This window comes from Canis aureus, chromosome 35, assembly GCF_053574225.1.
Source record: "Canis aureus isolate CA01 chromosome 35, VMU_Caureus_v.1.0, whole genome shotgun sequence".
Taxonomy (NCBI): Eukaryota; Metazoa; Chordata; class Mammalia; order Carnivora; family Canidae; genus Canis; species Canis aureus.
This window is the reverse complement of record NC_135645.1, coordinates 15,784,146-15,810,414: the sequence shown is the minus strand read 5'-3', so window position 1 is coordinate 15,810,414 and position 26,269 is coordinate 15,784,146. Positions and strand designations below refer to the sequence as shown.

The following is a 26,269-nucleotide window of genomic DNA, read 5'->3' as shown; positions in this document are numbered from 1 at the left end:
ACACCCAAACACTGAGCCACCCAGGTGCCCCTCCTTTTGTCATTATTAAGCTTTGTGCACTTAAATAGCCCCACATTCTATTTGGTATAAAATTTCATACTTAATGCAAAATTCCATGTTTCAAGTATAGCTGAGAATCCTAGCATCCACAAAGCCAAAAATTCCAATAACACTATTTCCTCCAAACTCTCATTAGAAGAAAACATTCAAGACATATATTTGTCTTAGATAAAATAACACATACACATACAGAATTAAAGGACCTTACACCCTCCCCAATCTGAAAAAAATCCTAAATTGAAATATTCTTTACCTTGACTTCACCAAAAGACCATTCTCAGCCCTTTGCCAACAACCATAGCTATGACTACCAAAATTTATAGAGCACTCCTGTGTGCTGCTATGCACTATGCTAGTCATTGAGGGAAGAAGGGGAAAAGAGAGATGAGGGTGGGGGAAGAGAGGAAAGAGGAGGAGGAAAGGGAGGAAAAAGAAAGATGTAGATTTGCTGGTTAGTGGACAGAGGGACATATAATCAGGTTTTTCATAGAATACGGAAAGCAGGGATGCCTGGGTGGCTCAGCAGTTGAGCGTCTGCCTTTGGCTCAGGTCATGATCCTGGGGTCCTGGGATTGAGTCCTGCATCAGGTTCTTTGCGAGGAGCCTACTTCTCCCTCTGCCTGTGTCTCTGCCTCTCTCTGGGTGTATCTCACGAATAAATAAAAAAAATCTTAAAAAAAAAAAAAAAACGAATACGGAAAGTGATGCATTGAGTCATGCTAGGGTACCCTCAGTGCCGTTGATATGTCAGTAGAGCACTCAGTCCAATCTGAGTAGTCAGAGAGAGGGGCATTCTGGAGGACTGCGCAGAAGTCTTAAAGGAAAAGGGAAAGAAAAGTAGGAAGGGCATCCTACACCAAGCAAAGAACTAGAATAACATGTCATATGCAGCGAGCCAGCAGCGATTTGAAGTTACTGGAATATAGCATGTAAGAGCAGTGGTTTGAGGTTTGGGAAACAGAAAGAGCAAGTTCTAGAGGGCCCTTCCTTAGCATTGAGAGAATTACCTGGAATTAATGGGAATATCTGCACTCATCTCTTTGTTACCTTATAATTATTGTATAAAGAGTTGTTTCTATTTCCCCAGCTTTCCATCACCATCAGCATTTCTCATAAAAAAATTCAAATGAAAAAAAATTAAAGTGAACATATAGGAGACGTGGCTAATCTTCAGATTCTTTCAAAGACAGCTGTCATTAAATGCATGCATTAAATGTTTTTATTTTTAATTAATTAATTAATTAATTTTTTGCATTAAATGTTTTTAGATGGAAGACTTAACCCAGAAAGATACGGAAACCCAACTGACTATTCCTAACAGCCAAAGTGACTATTTATATGTCTCCCACAGAGAAACCAATTTCGACCTTGTAAACATAGTGGTCAATACTTCTTTTGGTCACAATGAAACCTGGAAATGTCTTGCTTTTTCAGGTGCTTTTTTTTAATGAACAAATCTCAGCTAAAGCTTTTGGAAAGTTAGAGAGGTCCCTCCCAACTATGAGGCAGCCGTGTAGGCCTGGAGCCCTCCGTTTTTTTTTGTTTGTTTGTTTGTTTTTTGTCTGTTTGTTTTGTTATTTATTTATTTATTTATTTATTTATTTATTTATTATTTTATTGGAGTTCAATTTGCCAACATATAACACCCAGTACTCATCCCACCAAGTGCCCCCCTCAGTGCCCATCACCCAGTCACCCCAACCCCCCGCCCACCTCCCCTTCCACTACCCCTTGTTCGTTTCCCAGAGTTAGGAGTCTCTCATGGTCTGTCTGTCACTCTCACTGATATTTTCACTCATTTTCTCTCCTTTCCCTTTATTCCCTTTCACTAATTTGTATATTCCCCAAACGAATGAGACCATATAATGTTTGTCCTTCTCCGATTGACTTACTTCACTCAGCATAGTATCCTCCAATTCCAACCACGTCGAAGCAAATGGTGGGTATTTGTCATTTCTAATGGCTGAGGAATATTCCATTGTATACATAGACCACAGCTTCTTTATCCATCATCTGTCGATGGACACCGAGGCTCCTTCCACAGATGGGCTATTGTGGACATTGCTGCTAGAAACATCGGGGTGCAGGTGTCCCGGCGTTTCACTGCATCTGTATCCTTGGGGTAAATCCGCAGCAGTGCAATTGCTGGGTCGTAGGAGCCCTCTGTTCTTGATCCTCTTCCAGGCCCAATGACTTTTTCAGCCTTTGTAAAATGTGCAATCAACAAAACCCAAATCAAGAGACTCCACAGCAAGCACCTGATCTCGAGGGGTCTACGATTTCTTTCCACTCCACAAAGAGGACTCCTTTCAAATCCTCTATTCCGTGTCACACGTGCAATCTCAGGCCTCCTCGTGTGTTCACTTCTTTGGCTTTCCTGAGGAACATGCCCTGCTCCCGCCACACTGGGATAACTAAACACATTTTCCTTCCAAAGGCCACTTTTTTCTAAGCTCCAAGATTTATCCCAATCAGCACCCATCGACTTTTGAGTATTTCTGGATGTTGAGGCCTGGGCTGGTGGGACCCACCAATGCAAGAAGGGATCGCGGCCCGGCTCCCACCGAGGTCCTGATCGGGTTCGGGGAGACCAGACTAACGGACGTGCAACGGCTGGAAGCAGTGGGAGACGGGGTGTAATTAAGTGAGGAATGTAATACTGACTGTGAGTGCACAGTTCTTCACTAATTACCAATTGCTTTAAGGAATTAATACTTAACTTCGGGGATTTCAATCACAATTTCTTTATAAGGCGTTAATTCTTGTAACCAGCAATTCGATTCATTTCAAACCCTAGTTTTAGCGCATTATCAGCATTGTTCTCAGAAATGTGGCTCTTTGTTTTTTTTTTTTTTTTTTCTTTTTTCCATTAAGCAATTAATTTAAATCCTGATTGTTCTGACCTCCAGGGCCTGTTCGGGGGTGCTTACTCCTCAGACATAATTTAATTTTTCAAATGAATTTTATTTTTATTTTTTTGGCTGGTGTGGGATTCTGAGGGGAAGAAATCTGCTTTCTCCTCAGAAGCAGGAAAACAGGAGACCCTTGGGTTCCTTGTAGACCCACTCTCCCCTCCAGTGCTGGGCTACTTGCCAGGCTTCTTACCCTGTTTTCCTTTTTTTTTTTTTTTTTTTTAAGATTTTATTTATTTATTCATGAGAGAGAGAGAGAGAAGCAGAGACACAGGCAGAGGGAGAAGCAGACTCCATGCAGGGAGCCCGACGTGGGACTCGATCCCAGGTCTCCAGGATCATGCCCTGGGCCAAAGGCAGGTACTGAACCACCAAGCCACCCAGGGATCCCCCTATGCTGTTTTCCTTAATTCTCTTTTATCTCCTGTCCTTTCCCTCTTCCTGCCTCCCTTGCTCCCCCCCCCAACCCCTTCTCCTAACTTGTGTTGGTCTGGCGGTACCATCTGCAGAGAGGGTTTCCTCAGCTGGCACCCCTTCGGATGATGGGGAATGCTAACCCTGCCTCTCCTGCCAGCAGGTTGGAGATGGGCCCAGCAGGGATTACAGCCTCCGAGCACAAACTCAGTTCATCTTTTGAGGCAGCCAGCAGGTGCGCTAGAAGGATTGCAAACATATTTTTCAAATGTGCTTCCAGACAGAGGCCTCACTGGCTCCTCAGATCTTCCCTGAGCTTTCCTGGGCATTTACCCGCTTCCCTGGGACGGCATGCAGGGCCCTGGCAAGCGACCGCAGGCAGGCATAACCGCATCCAAACCTGCTTTTTGCTTCCCTCTAACCCATGAAGAACTGGCCGCTAATGTGCATGACATGACACTTACCTCCTTATCTGCAGGTGGTAGGGAGTCGGAGGCAAGTGCGAGTTACTTCCCTTCCTGAGTTCCAAGCCCTCCTCTATGAGAAAGCGACCCCCCCCCCATGGCTGCCTGTAGGGATTCACATGGCATGAAGGCCTGGACTTCCTGGCTTCCAGTCCCTGTTCTGCCTCTTGGCTGGAGGGCCGAAGCAGTTTGTCTAACTTCTCTGTGTTTCAAGTCCCTCTTCTGTGAAACTGGAATAATAAGAGTAGTTCCCTCCCAGACTTTGTATCTCAATCGGTTGAATCATGTAATCCATATACCTAACACTCCAAGGGTGTTGACGTTTGTTGGTTTGTTGTTTGCACAGTCCAAAAGAGGTTACATATATTATCTCACCGAATCCTCTCAAATGACCTCATTGAATCCTATTACAACCTTAATGAGCAGAAACTATATTTCTTTCCATTTCACGAAAGAAGTTATTCAGAAAGTTAAGGAACAAGCAGCCAGAAGGGTGATCCCTGCTAGTAAGAAGGCTTACGATGCAAATCCAAAAACACTTTGCAATGAACTTTGAAAGCAATTGAGTTAGGTCAGATTTTGTCGGTAGCTGGAGTTGCCTGTAATATAAAAGTCTGAACACTCATTAATTTTTATGGTAGTGGTAGTGAACTTAAATACCAACTACCTCCTTATTTGCAAAGTCATATAATTCTGCTCTGAGGAGCCAAAGACTAAGAAAACTCATGCGCTGCCACAAACAACCAGTTTCATTTATGCTGCACCAGATCCTTCCAATCCAATTTTAAACCAGGAATCCTTTCGCAATAGACAAGATCAGCATACAATTTAATCATTCCTTTCCTTTTATTAAAAAAACAAGTGACCAGGCTACTGGCCAGTTTACACAACAGGTACCATGGCCTTCAAATTCCTCACTGCCTTCTGGTTATCAAGAGAGTTAATTATTATCAAACCCCTAGCTCTCAGAAGGAGGCCAAAAGTCACCTTTCTCCAAAGCCCTGGCACAGAAAATAATGTAGGAGAAAAGTGGAAGTTTTGTTCTGACCCAACTCCTGAGGCTGTAGAAGTATAGATACACTTAGGAAACCAGATAAAACTTATAAGAAAAGTTGCTACATGGGGCTTGAGTGGGGAGGAAGGACATGATAGTAAATTACTTAAGAACCACAAAGGAAGATCATTCCGAGTAGATGATCAGCTATTTCTAAGGCCAAATGATAGAGCTTGAGTAATGTGTGTTAGAACATTGCTTAATGAAGAGCTAATCTAATAAGATCGATTGCTCTCTTACTGTGCCTAGAATCTTAAAAGATACCCTGGCAGTGACTGAAGGAGAAATGTCCATAAAAGATCTGAATGCTTCGGAATTAATGTCTTACGGAATCCCTTCCATGCCCAGACTGCTCGAGAGCATAGAATAAGGGCAAAGTGCACCTGTCCACATATGCAAGGATATGAAGAGAGAAAGTAGAGAGGGAAAGAGATGATAAAATAATGCATTTCAAAGGAAAGCCAATAGTCAAAATATTTTTTACTTTATAGAATCATTTGATTTTTTTTCCCTAAAGCCAAATGGAGAGTGAATTGTGATTTCACAAAGATTAAAGTAAAAGTAATCATGGTGGCCTATATCATTCTCACAGATGGCTCTCCTGACTCTGAACATATGGACTGATGTGGATTTAATAGATTGCAGGGGAATTCTAATTTATAAGCCCAATTTGTTCAGATGAATTAGGGGGAAAAAAAAGAAACTTGTGCAGAAATATCTCTCAGTGTAGTGGAGTCAAAAAATAAAGAACTTTGTGGTGAAGCTGATAACATTTATAAAGATTTTACTATAAAGTACTGATTCCATAAGCTACGCTCAAAAAAAAAAAAAAGGCAAAGAAAAAAACCATTTTAATTCATGAACAGAGGCGTATCTAACATAAAAGCACAATAGTATCACATACAACTTAAAATTCCAAAGTGAGGCAGCCCTGGTGGCTCAGCGGTTTAGTGCCACCTTCGGCCCAGGGTGTGATCCTGGAGACCCAGGATTGAGTCCCACGTCGGGCTCCCTGCATGGAGCCTGCTTCTCCCTCTGCCTGTGCCTCTCTCTCTCTCTGTGTCTCTCATGAATAAATAAATAAATAAAAATAAATCTTTAAAATAAAATAAAATAAAATAAAATAAAATAAAATAAAATAAAATAAAATAAAATAAAATAAAATAAAATAAAATTCCAAAGCGCGGTAAGAATTGTTTTCTGGCAAGAAGAGCCACAGAGTGTGGACTGGGTTTGCCACAAGCCCAGTTGCCTGCATGACCTGGAAAGCCTATGTATCCCATACCAGACTCTGAGAAAAAGGAAAAGCTTCTCTTAAATCGACAACTTCCCATTATCTCCTTTTGCAACGGTGATTACATTCGGTTTATACGTTATGAGTGTGATGAAGCTGAGATTTACTGCCTGAATAATAGATCAAAGCAAATCAGTAAATAATTAGTTGATTCAGCAAAGGGCTGCTTATCTGAATGACTTGGTTTATGGCACGTTAAGGAACAAAAAACCTTTGACTTAAGCTTTTGAAATAAAGAAAAGGAAAACTATACTGAGTGCAGTGTATCAGTAGAAAGGAAGTCAACTACTTCTAGTCTTTTTTCTTGCAAAATACTCCTCTTTCTGCCTTAGTATGAAACTTCCTAATCTGAGAATCTATTGCCCCTTTCTGCATATGTTCCTCTGGAGGCTGCATATTCATTTTCTGGGTATTAGATACCCTATTTACCACAGCCTGTAGCCCGGAGACATTATCTGTGCAGGGTGGTTCCCCTCCCCTTTCAGTGAAGAATTTTATAGTGAAAATTACTGGTAAAGCAAGTGAGTGACAGACCCCTGTTGGGCAGCCAGTGATCCCTACACATTTAGATTTTGTATTATTATTATTTAGCATATTAAGTGCCCGGTCTATCATCATCGTGGGTGACGTCTCAGGGGGTAGCAGGGCATTCGGCTTTGGAGGACAGAGTTTAATATCAGGTTGAAAATGGTTAACAACAGGCTGAAGGTCTAACGAAAACACATTTAAAAAGTCAACCAGAGGGATTTTTATTTTAATGAAAAAGAATAATGAAAAGCCCTCTGCAGGGAGAGCAAATTTGACAAGGTTATTTAAACATATATGTGGGCTTTAATGTTTCAAAAGTGGTTTTTAAAAATAATGGGATTTAATCTAATTTGTGAGTTTGGGCCGGAGTCTCTGGGTGGCTATAAGGTAGTCTTGGAAAGCGAGACTCCCTTGCCCAAAAATGAGAGTTAGGGATAGGTGCGAGGATGCTGGCTAGGGACTTAGGTTCTCTAACCTGACCCCTTCATTCATTGGACAAGACACTGAAGCCCAGAAATGTGAAATGAGTTCCCCAAGGCCATGGGGTTACGTGACAGCTGCACGGAGAGGGACCATATGAGCACTGATGCCTCCACATCTGTTAGTAACTTCATGGTCTCTATCTGTGATCCTCACAATGGACTGCGAGCAAGTATTGTCAGTTTATAGGCAAAGAAATGGAAACTCAGAGGAAATACATAATTTGCCAAAGGCCACAGAAGTAGGACAAGGTGAAGCGCAGACTGAACTTGTATGATCCTAGGCCACGTCTCCACTGTTCACTGGGGCAGAAGGCTGCGTTCTCTGCTGCTTTCCACAGGCCTTCGCGGAGTCTCAGCAGATCTACCAGGTTCTGTCCACCAAACTGGTCCTGTTTGCAGTTACTGCCAAGCCCTTGATGTAATATCTTAAACTTACTCTGGTTTCCAATTCAGCCCTAACTCTCCAGATATTAGATCCTCCTCCCTCCAACTCCTGTCGGGATGACTCCCATCCCTTTCCTCGTTCAGGTCCAGCTCCTGAGACCCCCTGTCAGGCCAGTGCCCCCGGCTCAGACTCAACTGAGGGCCAGGTCCCATGGAAATAAAATCTACCCAAACCAAATGGGAGAGGTCATGGAAAACAAAGTGTGACCTAAACCACGCTGTCTGGGGCTGGTCAGATCTTCAGCCATGACCCATCTGATAAGTAATTTAAGAACCAAAGAGAAAGAACCAAGGCTAGTTTTTCAAAGTGAGTTACTAAAGAAAAGACAAAGAGGCAACTATAAGTACCCTAGGAAGAGAATCAGGGAGAAAGGAAGGATCTGGGACAGATCTGGCAATCCAGGGACTCAGCTATCAATTGTATCAGCAGATCCTAGGCTGAGTAATAGAACAGAATCCAAAACCCTGTCCTGGGGGCAGAGTGGGGCAGAAGGTCCTGACCCCAGGATCATGCCCTGAGCCTAAGGCAGATGCTCAACCACTGAGCCACCCTGATGCCCCAGAAGCTCCTACTTTGAGGAGGGCAGCTTCAGGGAAATGGCAGCAGGGACCCTCGCTGGCCCCAGCAGTGAGGAGCTGGAGCAAGTAGAGTCAGGGGACCCGAGGCCTGGCTTGACACATCACTCCCCACCCCCTCTCATGATGGCATGGAGGGACAAGAGTGAGGGAGTCCCTTACGTTTATCAGTTGCAGTTGTTTCTGTGATTGACTTAGTCAATTAACTTAGAGGCTTAATCTTTTGTTTTGGTTACAGTTAATCTCTTTTGCTTCTAACCACGTTCATATTTCCTGCAGACGCTGAACAAGTCATGGCAGAGTTACCTTGGCCCCTGAGCCCCTTTCCTGGGCCATGTGGTATCTGTGTACTGAATATGGCCTCCCACTCCTCCTGCCTTTGTATTAATGGGAAATACCCGAAGGAAGCTGTGGGCATGGTTAATCATTGCACTTAGCTGCATAAAAGCCTAGAATTCGGGGTAGCCTGGGTGGCTCAGCAGTTAGCACCACTTTTGGCCCAGAGCATGATCCTGGGGACCCGGGATCAAGTCCCATGTCGGGCTCCCTGCATGGAGCCTGCTTCTCCCTCTGCCTGTGTCTCTGCCTCTTTCTCTCTGTGTGTCTCTCATGAATAAATAAATAAATAAATAAAGAATCTTAAAAAAAAAAAAAAAAAAAAAAAAAGCCTAGAGTTCCCTGTGGCTCTATGGATAATGCTCTCCAGAGCCCTGTTTCAATTCTTCTTCTCCTTCTCTTCTCTTTCTCTTTCTCTATCTCTTTCTCTTTCTCCTCTTTCTTCTTCTTCTTCTTCTTCTTCTTCTTCTTCTTCTTCTTCTTCTTCTTCTTCTTCTTCTTCTTCAATTTTTATCTATTTGTTGAGAGAGAGAGAGAGACAGGAGACAGAGAGAGCATAAGCAGGGCAGAGGGAGAGAAGGATCCCAGGACCATGACTCAAGCTGAAGGCAGATGCTTAACCAACAGCCACCCAGGCACCCCTTGATTCTTCTTTTATATTGCAATGTTGAACTGAGTATCATCTCCCTCATTACTTGAAAAGGCACCGGGACAGCATGTTGCATTGTCAGATGTGGATTACCTGACCTAGTTTACATTCAAGCAAATCTAGTCCATGATCCATCCCTCATAGTGCCATCTCAGTCCAGGCACAGCTCATGTGATTGCCTCTCCCATCTGCAGGTGAGACCAGTTGCAGATGGTCAGAGCTGAAAGGACCAGCTCCCCCACTTTCTCTCCTTATCAGCACCATTTGTGTAAGGGAGAATCATAGTTTTTGAATTTTCCCCCATTATAGCCTGAACCCACCCTTTTCTATCACTGTTATATTGCAAGAGCCTTTTCACCTTGTTCAGCCTCAGGTTTGTTACCTCCTAAAAGATGTGTGTGTATGTGTATATATATACATACACATCTCAAAACGTTGTTGTGAAGAACAAATAAGAATTTGTTTGCAGCTGTGGTTTCAGCTCTGAGTTTCCCTAGTGTAATGGCGTCACTAATAAGTCAGGGTTCTCCAGGAAAACAGAGCCAACAAAATGTTTATACACATTATATTTCTTAATTTGTTATAAAGATTATTATTATAGAGGCCAGTGAGCCCCAATATCTACAAAGTGAGTCAGCGAGCAGGAGATTCAGGAGAGCTGATGGTTCTGGGTTAAAGGCCTGGAACCCAGAGAGATGATGACAGGGTTCCAGTCCCAAGGCCGGTAGGCTCAAGGCTCAGGAAGAGATGGGATTCCAGTTCAAATCTGAAAGCAGGAAAAAGCCGATGCCCCAGTTCAAAGGCAGTCAGGCAGAAAAGATTTTTTGTTGCTCAGGGGAGGGTCAGCCTTTTTATTTCTATTCAGGTTTTCAACTGATTACATGAAGCTCATTCATGTTAGGGAGGGCCAACAGCTACTCCAATGTTAATCTCACCCAGAAACATTTTCACAGAAACACTCAGAATAAAGTTGGATCAAATACGTGGGCACTCTGTGGCCCAGTTAAGCAGACACATAAAATTAACCATCACACCTAGTCAAACATACTAAATGTGAGCCAACTTAGCCCAACAAGTACATGGCAATAAGTTTACATGTGTATTTCTGGTCTTTATGATGAATTTTTATGTCAGGTAGATCATACAATATAATTTGTAATTAAAATACACAATCAATGTGCCTGAAAACCACCATTAATATGGCATATATCATAAAAATATGAGAGCTTCCAATAGACTTCAAGAAGCCAGATCTTAATAAAACTAGTTTTCATTCTTAGATAAGTAGATCGAGAATTAAATTAAGGGCAAAACAATATTCCTGTAGTACAAAGTTTACAGAATCAAAGAAACAACTCTAAAAATAAATAAACAAACAAATAAATAAATAGCTTTGTCTCTAATCTATTAAATTCCCCCTATTTTTAATAAGATCTACTTATAGCATATTGCATAAGTGACCCAGGAACTATAATTTGCTCAGTTTTTCAAAAAGCTTTTTGATAAGTTTTCTTACAATAGATAACTAAGGGATCCCTGGGTGGCGCAGCGGTTTGGCGCCTGCCTTTGGCCCAGGGCATGATCCTGGAGACCTGGGATCGAATCCCACGTCAGGCTCCCGATGCATGGAGCCTGCTTCTCCATCTGCCTGTGTCTCTGCCTCTCTCTCTCTCTCTTTCTCTCTGTGACTATCATAAATAAATACAAAATTTAAAAAAAAAAAGAAAAAAAGAAGTCATCAGAGGATAAAGGACAAGCTCCTGCCAAAAGTTGCCATGAAAAGTCATAGCAGCAGTCTTCATGAACAGCTCTGACCGAGAAAGAGTAATTAGACACCAGGGGTCTAGCATTGTTCAATACAACATGTTTAATGCAAAGGAGGAGAAACTAGGAGGTGAGTTGGTAGAGATATAATCTGACTGCCAAATCTACCAATGACTCTTCTTTTGGTAAGTGACGGTAACCGGCCAAGAGCCATAAAAGTTATCACATGGATTTAGCACTTCAGGATTTCAGCAAAATTGAAAGCACTAGAAAGTCAACTTATACCAATAGTCAGGCCAGCCTAAGGTAGGTCAAACTGCTCTGAAATCTCTTTTGAGAAATGAACTGGTTAAAAGAATATCTAATATCTACATGAACAGACAAGAGATAAGACAAGAATGCAGTTGTAACATAAACCAGTTGTTCAGATAAGAAATGTAACGAGTTATTCATGAATTTCTTTGAAATTATGGTAACAAAGACAACCACTTGTTGATTTTGGAAGGATTCAGTACTTCCTGGTTTCAATTTGAAGAAGGAGTAGGGGATCCCTGGGTGGCTCAGCAGTTTAGAGCCTGCCTTTGGCCCAGAGCATGATCCTGGAGACCTGGGATCAAGTCCCATGTTGGGCTCCCTGCATGGAGCCTGCTTCTCCCTCTGCCTGTGTCTCTGCCTCTCTCTGTCTCTCATAAATAAATAAAATCCTTAAAAAAAAAAAAAAAGAAGAAGGAGTCACTTTAGAGATGGATTCACAAAGAAGGAAAATAATTTTTCGATATCAAGAAACAAAATCTCTGCTGTAAAACTGTACTGTAGGAAAGTTACTCAGTGCTTGTTGGATATTCTAATTAGCCTGCACTGCTCTAGGCCTTACCAGCCTATGACCCCAAAGAATTCACCTTAGCACTGATACACGATTTTTCATGGCTAATAATTGTCACTCACCTAACTGCCTCAAAATTTCAAGGTTTCTTAGGGTGCTGGATATAAGACTTGCATCATTCCTTTCTTGTTTTCTTATCTGGCTCCCCCATGATATCTTTGCCTAAGAGCCAGTAGACGTGCACACTTCACCCCCAGGACTGGTGCCTGGATGCTGCAGGAGAACCCTACATGGCTAATGTCTCCTTGGCACTTCTCAAACTGCTTAACCCTAATGAACTTCTACAATCTCATGAGTCTTTAGGGAAGGTTGCATTTTCCAAAACTACCATTACCTCTGGTCCCACGTGCTCTTCCATGATTTTGCCACTCCCCCATCAAGAAGTAGATTCTTTATTTATTTATTTATTTATTTATTTATTTATTTATTTATTTATTTATTTATTTTAGATTCTTTTTTCCATCTCCTTGAACCTGAGTGGCTTATGGATGTTTCAAACAATAGAGGGAGGCAGCAGTGATGCTATGTGACTTTGAAGACTAGATCACAGATAGGACATAGCTTTCTCCTGGCTCTTGGCTCTTTAGACCTGGGCACTTGGAACCCAGCCATCATGTTGTGAGGAAGCACAAGCCACATGAAGAGGCCATGTGCTTCCACCAACAGCCCTAGCTGAGCTGTCAATCTACAACCAGGATCAATTGCTAGATGAGCAAAAAGAGAGACCTTTAGGGCCATTCCAACTCTCAGATGCTCCAGCTGAGAGGTAGTTGAGCAGCAATGAGTTATTCCTGCCAAACTCTGCCCAAATTGCCAAGAAAGTGAGCAAAAGAAATGCCATCACTGCTTTAAGCCACTATTTTGGGGCAGTTTGTCATTCAGTGCTCCATGGCTAAAACAATCACAGAACTGAGGCAAATACCAATGTCCTCAACTCTATGTGGACATTTGGACATAAATTCTAAGCCTACCCAATATGCCTAACCCAAATACTAAAACTCCCTTCATGATCGTATGCTTCTCAGCTTCTACTGTAGACACTTCTAAATAAGACGCAGCTGACCTTCCTTGGCCAGGTACCACACTGCCTTCCTCATCTCGCTATGTCTTCCCATGGAAACATTAACCTTACATTTTCTCCTAGCATATTCCTCTCCTACATGCAATTTGACTCACGTAAATAGTTGCCTGGAGATTGGAGGTAGGGGTGAGGAACTGTTCCATAATTTCAGATGAAATAATCAGATGATTCAAAACCCCCCACTTCAGGCCCAAACTTACTTCTGCTATTTTGTACAAAACACCTCTGAAAAAGAAATCTTCTAAGAGGCTGTGATTTCATTTTCCACTGTAGTAACATCATTTTACATGGGGTAAAGTGACCAGGAAATACAATATGAAAAAAAAGAGATCTTGGAGAGAGAAAACTTTCTGGTGAGAAATGTACATTATGAAAATTATGGGCTATGATAGAAGAAAACTCAGAAATTTTATTGGCACTTAGGAAGCTCCCATGCTACCACTTAGTGAGTTGATGTGGGAGAGTTATAGAACAAACTTGTTATGCTTTAAGAAAAAGCACCAGTAAGAGGATCCTACAGTAGACAATTAAAGAAGAGCTGAAAGAGTATTTCAAATAAGGGAGCAGGAAGTGAACAAATCTCTTGCTAAGCAATGAACGGCATCTAAAATCAAGTGAAAAGCTGCGTGTAAACCTTCATCCTACCCCATAAGACTGTGCATGCCCTTTATAGCAAAGGACTCTTCAACACAAAAGTCACATTTCAAGGTAGTTAGCTGAGATAGTAAGAATTTGAGGTAGGCACAATAATTTTATATATTCCTTTTTGTTACCCTTATTATGCTAAGTATTAGAAAATTATAGATTTATATTCTAAATGAATACAAATTTGAAAAACATACGTAAATGCAATGCTTTCTGATGTCTTATAAGTCCATTTTAATAGTTCCATTTGAGGCTATGTTTGGCTTTTTTATTTCTAAAAAAATTATGTTTTAATTTTAATATCTAATTACAGCTAATCATAACTGTAGCTTCCAGCTATTTAGAGCTCAATGGAGCAAGTTGCTCTACAAATTGCTAACAGTATCTTACTTCAACTTCAAATAACCCTTTGAGGTAAATATTATTATTTATTGTCTCTGCACCAAACATCTTAAATAACTTGCTCAATACCCACAGCTGGTAGAACCAATCCCACAAGGCAGGTGTGCCTGGTCCACAAACCTATATTCTGGAGTCCTGTGACAATATTCTCCTGCATACAATCCTGTGAACTGCAGTATCAAAACTTCTTCTTTTAAAATGTCCTTCACACCTCAGTTTTTTAGGGCTAAGAAGACACTATGGCTGAATCCAATTCTGACTTTTCAATTCTTCTCTGTCCCTCTCCGAGAAGCAGCCAGCTCTCTTCTCTCTCCCTTGTAAAAACCACACAGCCTTCTGCCTCAATGGTCTTGATCTTCCTGGGTTATAGGAGTGTGATCTGGGACTCAGGATTCAAGGAGTATCAGGAAAAGGAATTTATTACTGAGGGGAAAAAAATATATTACTTCCATGCCAACTCTTACCACAGCCACATGCCTCAAAACTCTACCAACCTCCAAACTTCTCTTGCTTTATTTATTTTCTTAAGAAAATATTCAAAATATGTGCAAGCCAGTGCAATGGCACTGCATTTTACTTTCCTCTTATTTAGAAGTTCAGGGAATTTGGCTTTTAGAAAGGGAAGTAATGGTAGGCACATTCCGAACATAGAAACATCTAACTGGTTTGGGCAGAAAAGACATTCTAGTCTGTTGAATACTCAGCTACAGAATCACTGAGAGCCAGCCTTACGAGATCAGCAGTGCCAGAGACTTGAAATTAATGCAAATGTACATTTTACACATTATCAGGGTGACCACTGGGTCTTTATCTTATCTATTAGCCAGAACAATTCATCCTTAATATGCTGTATATTTTTACGATTGAAAATTATATTATTTAATGCACTCTCAGGTAACATTTGTAGAATGGCTACTTTAATCATTAAGATATAACTAAGAATGGAAATTCACACATAGAATAATATTAATATTATCAAGCAACCTGTTCAGATTTTCATGTCAAGAATAGCCTCTCAAATTAATAGACTTGTTTATGTTGACCTGTCAATCAGCATTCTTGTTCAATGTCAGATATAGACGAGATATTAGTTTTCACTCTCATCAATAATTAATAAAGAAATAACATTGTTACTCTAGTTCTATATTGATTGTCTTGACTAAAAGAATTAGTCTATTGCTTAACACCATGTTTTGGCTTTGGCGAAAATTATTTTTTTCTCTGAAACACGAATGTCAGATTTCCCCACATCCTTCCAGTAGATGAAAGGGAGATCCTTTATCCTTCTAAATCCCATCCTAAGTCTAAAAGCTTTAACTCAAACTCCAAGGGGGGTGGGTTTCAAAATTCAAAACCTTTAAAATAAATCCATGTTTCATGAGAAAGACAATAAATACTTGAGGGAAAAAAAAAAGAAACCTTCCACTGAATCTAATTTACAATCCAGTCACACATGAACTGCCAGTGTCACTTAGTTAAGAACTAAACACGACCTTGAGGGGTCACTGGTTTAGTGTTTTTTAAATGCTGTTTCTAATCCACTGATTTTTCCCCCTTCTCTTATGCCTTATTTTTCCCAATATCAAAAAAAGCCAAAGAATTCCCCAGCTTAATAATGACTTGGTTAAGAAGTATTTTATTCAAATATTCAAAATTTTGAGTGGGAGGAAATTTTACTTTTCTTTCATGTAATCTTTTGCAGTTGGTGTCCTGGCAAATGTTTAACGAGCAGCTCTCAGGAAAAAGAAATGTGTGCATATACATGTGCACATAATTTCACTACACATTTTAATGATATAAAAGATGTGTAGCACATAATTTACAAAAAATAAGAACATATGAAATACTATTGATTATAAATTCCATTTAGCCAATTGATCCTCAGAAAATGCTTTCATTGATTTTCATCCATTATTTTTATTATTTTTTTATTTTTTAAATGATTTTCACTCATTTTTATCCATAGCCAACCTATAGTGCAATTCAACCATGATTGGACAAATGGGATTGCATCCCGATCTGGGAATTCTTTTCTCAAAAACCTTATTGTCATTAAATGTGATATGTGATGTGCGATTAAGCCAATTCTCACTTTTGTACAAATGCTAACCATTAAATGGAAACCTCTTTCAGCCTCAGCACCAGACATGACATACTTTTAACTTTAGTCCTCATTATTAACATTTTCTTCCTCCCTTTCTTAAATCTAGACAATCAATGAAACAGTAAATCAGACCTTTATCATAGCATATGCTGATTTCCATGGGATAAATACTCTCACTGCAACTGGCCTCCAGCTACCAACATGACATCATTAATTCAGATTGGAAAGATGTGTGCAGTGGCACACTGTTAGGTAGCATTTCCCCACTCAAAGGTATAAATGACCGTAAGATGTCAGTAAAATAATTAGAAAGTTATGTGGCTTGAGAATTTATTACCTTTGTTTTTGCTATGATTTATTTAATTTTAACTATATAATTCCATTTTGAGTAATGAAATTATGATCAACAGCTGGTCTGTAAAAACTGGTAAACCTGTATCAGCTGGGGTCAGCATACATTGTTTAAATGCAGTTGCCTGGAGACTGTTCTTTTTGTTTTAGTTTTTAAAGAAACAAATCATTATCATTAAGGCCACCTCTACACCAAAGTCAGGCCAAAGCAGAAAGGAACTGCCAGGAGACTAAATTTAGTGAACAAAAAGTCACAGCCTTGTATGTGGTTATGAATTTTTTTTTTACCTTAATCTCTTAGAGTCCTTTTCCCTTATTCAGTTCTTTGTGGATATGAAAAATAAACGAATTTTGACATATATATATAAAAAATCTGTTCCTTACTAAGCTAATATCTGTTTGGCTCTGATAGGTAGAGTTCTTCAAATATGGTTTTATTTGTCATTCTCCAATGTGAAAAATCCTAAAAGAAGAAGATACAGATAAGCAATTTGAATTTCAGAAGATGAATGATATTTGAAAGGGAGTCGGGGAGAATGTTTAATGCATTTAACAGGAAAACATCTTCATTTCGATCTAATCACAGCGTGGATGCAGGCAGTGCTCATTCCTCAGAAACAAGCAGCCTCCAGGCTGACAGACCCACAATTCCAGAAACCCTTGTACTCTTCTCCTGCTACCTGATCCGATAAAAGCCCTCCAGATTCCCGGGACTCTGCTCCATGAGACAGGGAGTTGAGATGACTGCCTTTTAAACTCTAGCGCTGCAGCTATGCTCAGAAGAACTTCGGAAGGACTCGTTAACACATCAGGTTAACATCCCATCTGGCTGCTAAGGTATGCAGAGAATGCTCTTCTGTATTTACTGTGCAGACTCTCAGAACCTCCATTAAGAAAGTACATACTCAAGACTGAATTTTCACACTTAACTCTGGCCAAGTTCCTGGGCGATAAGCTAAGCACTAATTTTAGGTAAATTCCTTTATTTCTTTGACTTTATTTGACTGCAGGTACATGGTTTCTCTGGGACCTTCTTTGCATGTAAAATGCTGTCTCTGTTTGCAAGCCTTTTCTAGTCTTTACCTTAACTTTCTGTGTTTTGGTCTTTGTGTATGTGGCCAATCCCTCTTCCTTGACTGTAATCTCTTTGAGCTCAGGAGGGACGGTGCCTTATTCTTCCTCATAAGATCTGCCTCTAGTGGTCTTAGTGAAGCGTATTGTGCAAATCATGTTCAATGTTCTGTCAAATATCTTATAGGACCCACATAAGGCAAAGCGTGAGGTCTTTGTCTTCTATTTTAAAAGTGCACAAGAGGGAGCCTGGGTGGCTCAGTGGTTGAACATCTGCCCTCAGCTCAGGGTGCGATGCTGTAGTCTTGGGATCGAGTCCCACATCGGGCTCCCCACAGGGAGACTGCTTCTCCCTCTGCCTGTGTCTTTGCCTCTCTCTCTGTGCCTCTCATTAATAAATAAATAAAATCTTAAAAAAAAAAAGTGCACAAGACTGAAGAATACCAGACTCATTAGCTCCTTTTATGCCTAGGTAAAACAAGTACACCAATCAAGCAAATAAATTTTGTGTTTATGTAAAGGAATTTTCCCCATAACGAATAGACTTTTTTTTTCCTTTTAACTTGATAAGAAGGTGGAGCACAGTATCAAGAACCAGAAATTTCCAGCAGGTCAGTTACAAGTCTCACAAAGTTATAGGAAAACATAAATCACCCTTATAATTTAAGAGAGTGAATTTTCTTTTTTAGATGGTAAGTATTGCCACTGATTAATTCAGGAGGTGTTTTAGAGACGTTTACTTCTTTTCTTTTAGCTTATATTCTGAAGAAAAGGGTGCTTTCTGAAGAAAAATTGTTAACACAAGCTCTTGACGGTTCTCCATGTGTCTTACATGAAGCGCTGAGGACACAAAGATTAGGAAAATATTGGACCTACCTTTAATGAATGAACCACGGCCAAATGGAAAAAGAACTTTGTCTCTGACTGGGAAGAAGCCACCAACATTTCTGGGTCAATTTGGTAGAAAAGCAACCCACAGTGTATTGAACATTTATTCTGTGCTTGACACTGGCCAGGTACCGTGGACATATTTTCTCATTTCCTACTGTGCTTATTGTCTGCTATACCATTACCGTGTTAGCTCACATGGCTGTGGGTCTTACCTTCCCAGGGAGCTTATAAATCTCGGTCTTTAAATTCTTTAATGCTGCCATGGTACCTTTGCAAAGTATGTAAAATCTGGATGGAACATTTTCCAAACTGAATTTTATTTTTTACTGTTCAAGAATTGCTTCCTTTACTTCCTTTAGTTTTCTTTTTTTTTCTTTTTTTTTTTTTGGTCTGGTGTCTATTTTTATTTGGCTCTATAGTCTCCTTATCAATTCTATGCCGGAGTCTCCTTCTAAAGCCTCAATATCCCACCCACTTCCTCTATGCCACTAATACCTGTGCATTCATATGCACTGTCATGTTGTGTCCACCAGCATTCCTATAATATCAGATATACATTTTTTGATACCTATTTGACCTTCTCTCTATATTTTTTATATTTTATTTTATTTTATTTTTTTATATTTTAAATTCAAAGAATACTAAATAAAATATTTTAGGGGCAATCTAATAGTTGTGTGAGCCTACTACATCAGAAGTATTACATAATAAATTAGCTTTTGCTACTATAATAAACTTGCATATAAAACTACTCCAAACTCAGTGACTTATGAGTATTTATTTAATTTTCTTGCCACTGGATCTGCAAGTTGGCTGGGCCATCCCTGATTCAAGGTAGTTTGGATTTTTTTAAGACTTCCCCACATATATTCACTCCGGATCATTCTAGGTTGAGAGACAATGGCTTCCCAGGGCATGTTCTTTTTATGACAGTTCATAGCAGTGAAAGAGTAAACTCCAAGATCTCTTAAGGCCTTAGCTGAAACTGGCACACTACTACATCTGCCCATATTCCATCCACCAAAATGATCCACATGATGAAGCCCAGATCAATGGGAAGGAAGTATATGTCACTTACCCTTAGGCAATGCAAGACCACATGGTAGAAGAGAATAAAGACTGGGGAACAATCTAATCCACAATACATGGTTTATCTCATTTATTCTCCATATAGGGAGGTGTTAGTACCCCAACTATAATCTTGAGTGAACTGGGGCCTGATAAATTAAATAAAAAGATCCAAGTCACACAGCAAATGAAAGCATAAGCAAGAATTTGAATAAGGTGTAGTTTTTTACTTCATAGGCCCCATACTATTTTCATGACAGTAGCAGTCTCTCTTTTATAACATTCATATTCCTAGTTTTTTAAAAAAGAGAAAGGTTGAGATTTTGCAGGTGGAGTCTTTTTGCTATAAAATGGATAAAGATACAAAAACAAATGAAGGTACTCATGGTTGATAGCACCAATTACTCCTCTGTTCTTAGCCCTAGAAAAGAAATGAAATTGGCCTCAAAGTGACTCTCCTTTTCGTTGTTAAATAAATTATCTATTGTGGCTGCAGTCACTGGACTCCGTATAACATATGCTGTTAATTAGCCATGTGTGGTGGCTTAAAATAAAGTCTTTCATGAGGCTTGTAAAGTTAATTTAACTTTCTCTTTCTAGCTAAAGAGGGACCTATAAAGACTGACTGTCGTAATAATGATGGTAATTTTAATGCAGTTCTTCTGAAAACAATGAGAATCAATAGAAGGTGCATTTTGGAACAGATTTGATTTTCATTAATATTCTATGAATTTAAAAAAAATTCTATGAATTTAGGGATAAATCTATTATGATCAGTAGTTTGTGTTGGATGACCCATAAAGTCAGAGGGTCATCTTGGGCCAAGGCATCCACTCCAAGTAATTTCCCTCCATAGACAGCTTATGCCCCTGAATTTGACTTTTTTTTTTTTTTTTCTGACTTTGACTCTTAAGCAACACTCTATAATGCACTGTTTTTCAGATTTGTCAAATCTTACAGATCATCTTGGGGTGCTTATTGAAACTGCAGATTACCAAGTAACTTTCCTGGATGATCTGACTCAGTAGATAGAGTACATTCTGGAAATCTAAATTTTTACACATGATGATTCTCATGATCAAATAAGTATGGGGTGAGGAGAGGTTAATGCACTTTTTAAAACTGTGTATCTTTTTTTTTTTTTTTTTTACAAAACTGTGTATCTTTAAGGAAGAAATTATATCCACTTTCTACAATTTCTTTCAGAGGATGGGCATAGAGCAAATATTTCTAACTCTTTCTACGATGCAGAAATGTAGTCTATATCAAGTTGAGACAGTTCTCTAGTCATTGTTTACTATAAAATAGTAAACAAGGAAAAAACTATCAACTAATATCTTTCAGGAACATATATGGAAAAAATCCTCAACAAAATATTAGCAAATCAAATCTAATAATATATCAAAAGAATAATACACCACAGCCAAGTGGGATTTATCTCAGGTATGCAAGGCTGATTAAACTTTTGAAAATCAATCAATGTAACTCATTACATCAATAGACAAAAAGAGAGAGAGAGAGAGAGAGAGAGAGAGAGAAAGAAAAATCACATGATGATATAAATAAATATTAAAAAACTACTTAACAAAATCTAGTATCCATTCATGATAAGAACTCTCAGTAAACTATGAACAGAGAGGAAACTTTCTCAACATGATACAGACTACAAAAATTAAAAACACAATACCATTTATATTAGCACCCCCCAAAATGAAATACTTAGGTGTAAATATAACAGAATAAATACAAGATCTGCATGAGGAAAACCATGAAACTCTGATGAAAGAAATCAAAGAACGAATAAATAGAGACATTCCATATTCATAGACGTGAAGACTCAATCCTGTCAAGAGGTCAGTTCTTCCCAATTTGATCTATAGACCCACTCAAAATCCTAGCAGATTATTTAATGGATATAGACAAACTGTTCTGAAGTTTATAAGGGGAGGCAAAAGACCCAAAATAGCCAATGCAATATGGGAGGAGAACAAAATTGGAGGACTCAACTTCAAGGCTTACTATAAAGCTCCAGTAATCAAGATAGTGTGGTATTGAGGAAAAAAAGTAGATGAGTTGGTCATTGGAACAGAATAGTGAGCCCAGAAGTAGGCACCCATAAATACAGTCAACTGGTTGACAAAGGAGCAAAGGCAATACAATGGAGCAAAGAGGGTCTCTTCAACAGGAGAACAACATGAGCAAATAAATGAATGTAGACATAGACTTTGCACCCTTTACAAAAATTAACTTAAAATGTATCACAGACCTAAATTTAAAATGCAAATTTATAAAACTCCTAGAAGATAACATAAGAGAAAATATAACCGACCTTAGATATAGTCATGACTTTTTAGATACAACACTAAAGACATGATCTATGCAAGAAATAAATTGAACGTCATTAAAGTCAAAAACTTCTGCACTATGAAAGACAATACCAAGAGAATGAGAAGACAAGCCACAGACTGGGAGAAGATATTTGCAAAAGACACATTTGATAGAGGACTGTTACCCAAAATACACAAATAACTCTTAAAACTCACCAATAAGAAAACAAACAACCCAATTAAAAATAGGCCAAAAATTTTAACAGTCACCTCACCTGAGAAGATACAGGGATGACAAAAAATATACATACAAAAAGATGCTCCCATGAAAATACATAATCAAGGAAATGTAGATTAAAGTAATAGTGAGATACGGCTACACACTTATTAGATTGGCCAAAATCCAGAACATTGACAATATCAAATGCTATCAAGGATGTAGAACAATAGAAATAGAAACTCACATTCACTGTTGGTAGAAACAAAATAATACAGCCACTTTGGAAGATAGGTTAATGTTTTTTTTATACAACTAAACATACTTTTACCATATGATCCATCAATCATGCCCCTTGGTATTTACCCAAAGAAGTTGAAAACTTATGTTCACATGAAAGCCTGCACACAGATATTTATAGAGCTTTATTCATAACTGCCAAAACTTGGAAGCAACCAAGATGCCCTTCAGTGAGTGAATGGATAAACAAATGGTGGTATATCCAAACAATTCATTACTATTCAGCTCTAAAAAGAAATGAATTTTCAAGCATGAAAAGATGTGGAGGATCCTTAAATGCACCAAGTTAAAGAAGCCAATCTGAAAAGGCTACATGCTGCATGATTCCAACAAGATGACATTCTGGATAAAGCAAAAATATGGGGACAGTAAAAACATCAGTGGTTGTTGGAGATAGAAGTGGGAGGAGAGATAAATAGGCAAAGCACAGAGGATTTTTCAGGCAGTGAAAATACTCTGAGACTATAATGATGGATCTATGTCATTATACATTTGTCCAAACCCATAGAATCTACAACACCAAGAGTGAACTTTACGGTTAGCAATGGACTTCAGGTAACTATGACGTGTCAGGGTAGGTATATCCTTCATAAAAATGCACCGTTCTGATGGGGAATGTTGGTAATGAGAGAGGCTATACATGCGTGGGAAATACCTGTACCTGCCTCTCAATTTTAATGTAAACCTAAAATAGGTCATAAAAGAATAAAACCAAATAATACTTAAAAACTAAAAGAGAAAACTAAAACTAGATAAAAAACTCAGTAGTTATAATTTGTGTTGAAGGTTTTTCCTCACAACATTTGAAATTTTCAGGAAAGCTGATACTTTAAAAAAATTATCTCTATTTTCTAACAGATGAATTTTGAATTATAATTAAATTCTTATAATTCTATTTGGGGGAGGTGATAGAATATTCAAATTCTAAAGAAAGTTTTTCCTTTTATCCAAATGCTTGAACTCTCTCAAACTTCATTCTCTCCATTTTTCGGGTGTGTTTTTTTTTGCTTTTCTCCCTTCTATTGTTTGATCCTTTATTTTATTTTTTTAGGTAAGCTCTACACCCAACATGGGACTCGAACTCAGAATCCTGAGATCAACAGTCACGTTCTCTACTGACTGAGCCAGCCAGGCACCCCTCTGTTGCTTGATCCTTTATATCTTGGCCTAGATTCTCCTGCAGCACCCCTCTGATTCCTCTCCAAGGCACATGGATGCGAGTAGCCATATATGGTTGGTCTCTGTCCTGTGCAGCACATCCCTTCTTCAGATAACAGCAACTGCCTTTCACTGAATTCTCTTTCAATAAATTGGGGCCATGAGCTTCTTATACTGGTTATTAACTCAGAACTAATGGAGAAACAGGAAAACCTGATGGAATGACAGATAGTTCCTTACCTGCAAAAGTTCTATATCTGCAAAAGAGGTTTCAGAAAAATACTATAATTATGTCAGGATTATATAGAGATTAAATCTAAGGTAGAGCTCCGACTCAATTTATTTTTAAATCTCATGGCTATTTGTGGACTGCGTGTCTACTGAATGCCAGTTTGAAATGATATTACATATCTTCCGTTAGCCGTAATTGTAGAAAGTACTTGAATTTGGCTTGTTTTATAAAATGCTGATCAAAATAATCATTTTAGGTATGCATTCAGCTAGAATTTGGCCACACCTTAGTATGTGTCTGGTGAATGGCAAATTAGCCCGAATGACAGGAAGCTGAAAATCTATTTCCCATCTTGGGTACTGATTGGCTGCCACTGTGGTCAAGTCCTTCAACTTTTTCTGCCTCAATTTTTTGCCTGCAACAGAAATGAGCTGATGTAAAACACGTTCTCTATGAAACAGCTGTCTTCAAAATTCTAAGCATAATCACTTGTGATTGTTATCCAGGCAGTTTAGAAGCAACTGAAAAAGTCAGTCTTATCCTTCCATTTTTAGCAGAAGCAACACAAATTAGTAACGAGATGTCCAAGAAGGAATCTTGATGGTATATCTTTTTTTCATTCTTTTTATACTCCAAAAGATCTTTCTTCCTTCTCATTATACCAAGAATTTATAGAGAATAGGACATTTTTTAAAACTTTGCATCAGAATAAAAGAGATTGCCAAATCTTTAAATAATCCTGAAGAGTATAACCCCAGTACCTGTATCGTTGTGGCCATGGATATATCGTGTGGCAACCAACAGCATCTGCCACACAATTACTAAGTTTCATTGTGTTTTTTCCCCTCTAATACTGAGAGAAAATCTGTAGGTTTCATTCACTGGCTATTTATGTGTTGATGCTCTCTCCTTACTTAGGAAAACATACACAATTACATAGAATAAAATAAAATGTAAATTAAGCAAGTAAAAAAATTAGAGAAAATAGAAGGGGAAATAAGGTAAAACCAGAAAGCAAGTTATTGTATACAAAGGCCGTCCTTGATCTTGTACATTTGTTAAAAATGGGACAACAGTTTACTCTGAGATTTCTAACAGCTACCCGTTGGTCTGACTTTTGCTCCCTAAAGCTACATATAATAAATCAAGTCCGTTTTCCACAAGGAAGTCCCTTAAATATGAAAAAAAAAAAGTATCTGAGTCAGAATGAATAATATTACCTATTGCCCAGAAAACATTATTAATTTACTTCACCTTTGTATTAAAATTCTAGGCTGTTCTATTGCTCCCATGCTAATGGACTCTAGGGGACTTGACTGCCTAACCTCATTCCATTTAAGTTTGTTTGTTTGTTTGTTTGTTTAAGTAGAACCCATTTTTACATGAAATTGAGCCATTCATGGGTGAATAGTGGAATTGACTATAACAAGGCCATGGCAGTAGCCAAGTCCACCTTCAAAACTTTCTATCCTGACCTGGGTAAAATCAGGACTCATTTTGACATTTCCTTCTAGCAACCTACATAGCCTGCATGGATTGAGAGTCATTTTGCTCTCAGGGACTTGAATAGTTATTGATCTTCTTTCCTAGCTTGATAGAATTCCATTGAAACTATTTAACATCCTATTTTTTTTAAATCTGGCGAAGGGAATTATGTATAGGGACTGGACGTTAGTATGATCTAGCTCTGATATCTGTCATGCTAACAATGTCAACATGGTAGTTCAATGCATTCGACTGTTAGGTATGCTGTGACTTTTTCTCACACTACTCCACGTATGTTCCCCGCAAAGCCTACCATCTAGTGAAGAAGACATGGTTGACAAAAACTCACCTTCAGAAAGTGTGCAAGAGTGTCTGAACTCTCGTGTTCAAACCTCCATTGAACAAACTGGGAATATTTGAGAAAAAAACAAAAACAAAAACAAAAACAAAAAAACTATGAAATCTTTTAATCTATGGTCATTTGAATAAGATCCTCACTCAGATTTTAAGTTGTACAAAGTCTTAGAATATATTCAAGCCTGTCCACAATCCCACCCACCTACTACCATTGTAGGCAGGAATCAACCAGTGTGAACCAGTGATTCACAAATTTCTGACTCCAGCGATTCACAAATATCAATCTGAACCACATACCACCTGGCAACTTTAATAGGTTTAACTGTCCCTCGAATACAGGTGGCAATTATGCCTTACCCAGCTGTGATCTTTATCTAATTCATCACCACATTTCTCTCAGAGATCATTTGATTAGGCATTCTAGAAAGATTCAAGATGAACCAAAGACCTCAGAGATCAGAGGTAAATATGCCCCCACAGTTGTGCCCAAAGTTAATAGAGTTCAGGAGTCCTAAGAGATAAAAATATCGGTATGCCTGTATTGTGAACTAACAACAAGCCTTCTTAGCACCTTATTATCATAATAACTTTAGCATCAAAGGTTTCACAATGATGTCTCTTGAGATTTATTTTCACCTCTGACCTCTCAGAAGTAAGTGGCTCAGTGTTATAAAATCATTTTTTGATAGGCAGAGTGGTGATGGTACCCACAGTAAGTAA

The 26,269-nt window shown here is 38.9% G+C and overlaps 2 long non-coding RNA genes across 2 annotated transcripts in view; one reads left to right on the top strand and one right to left on the bottom strand.

The window, feature by feature from the left end:
• Positions 1-2,811, bottom strand: part of LOC144305103 (uncharacterized) — a 44,493-nt gene extending 41,682 nt beyond the window's left edge. Inside the window, exon 1 of the long non-coding RNA XR_013372131.1 lies at positions 1,953-2,811. This is a non-coding gene — a long non-coding RNA (uncharacterized LOC144305103). The remainder of the gene's footprint in view (positions 1-1,952) is intronic.
• Positions 2,447-23,647, top strand: LOC144305101 (uncharacterized). Its single transcript, XR_013372130.1, has 3 exons — positions 2,447-2,725; positions 18,269-18,530; positions 23,369-23,647. It is a non-coding gene; the product is annotated as an uncharacterized LOC144305101 (long non-coding RNA).
• Positions 23,648-26,269: the final 2,622 nt, after the last annotated feature.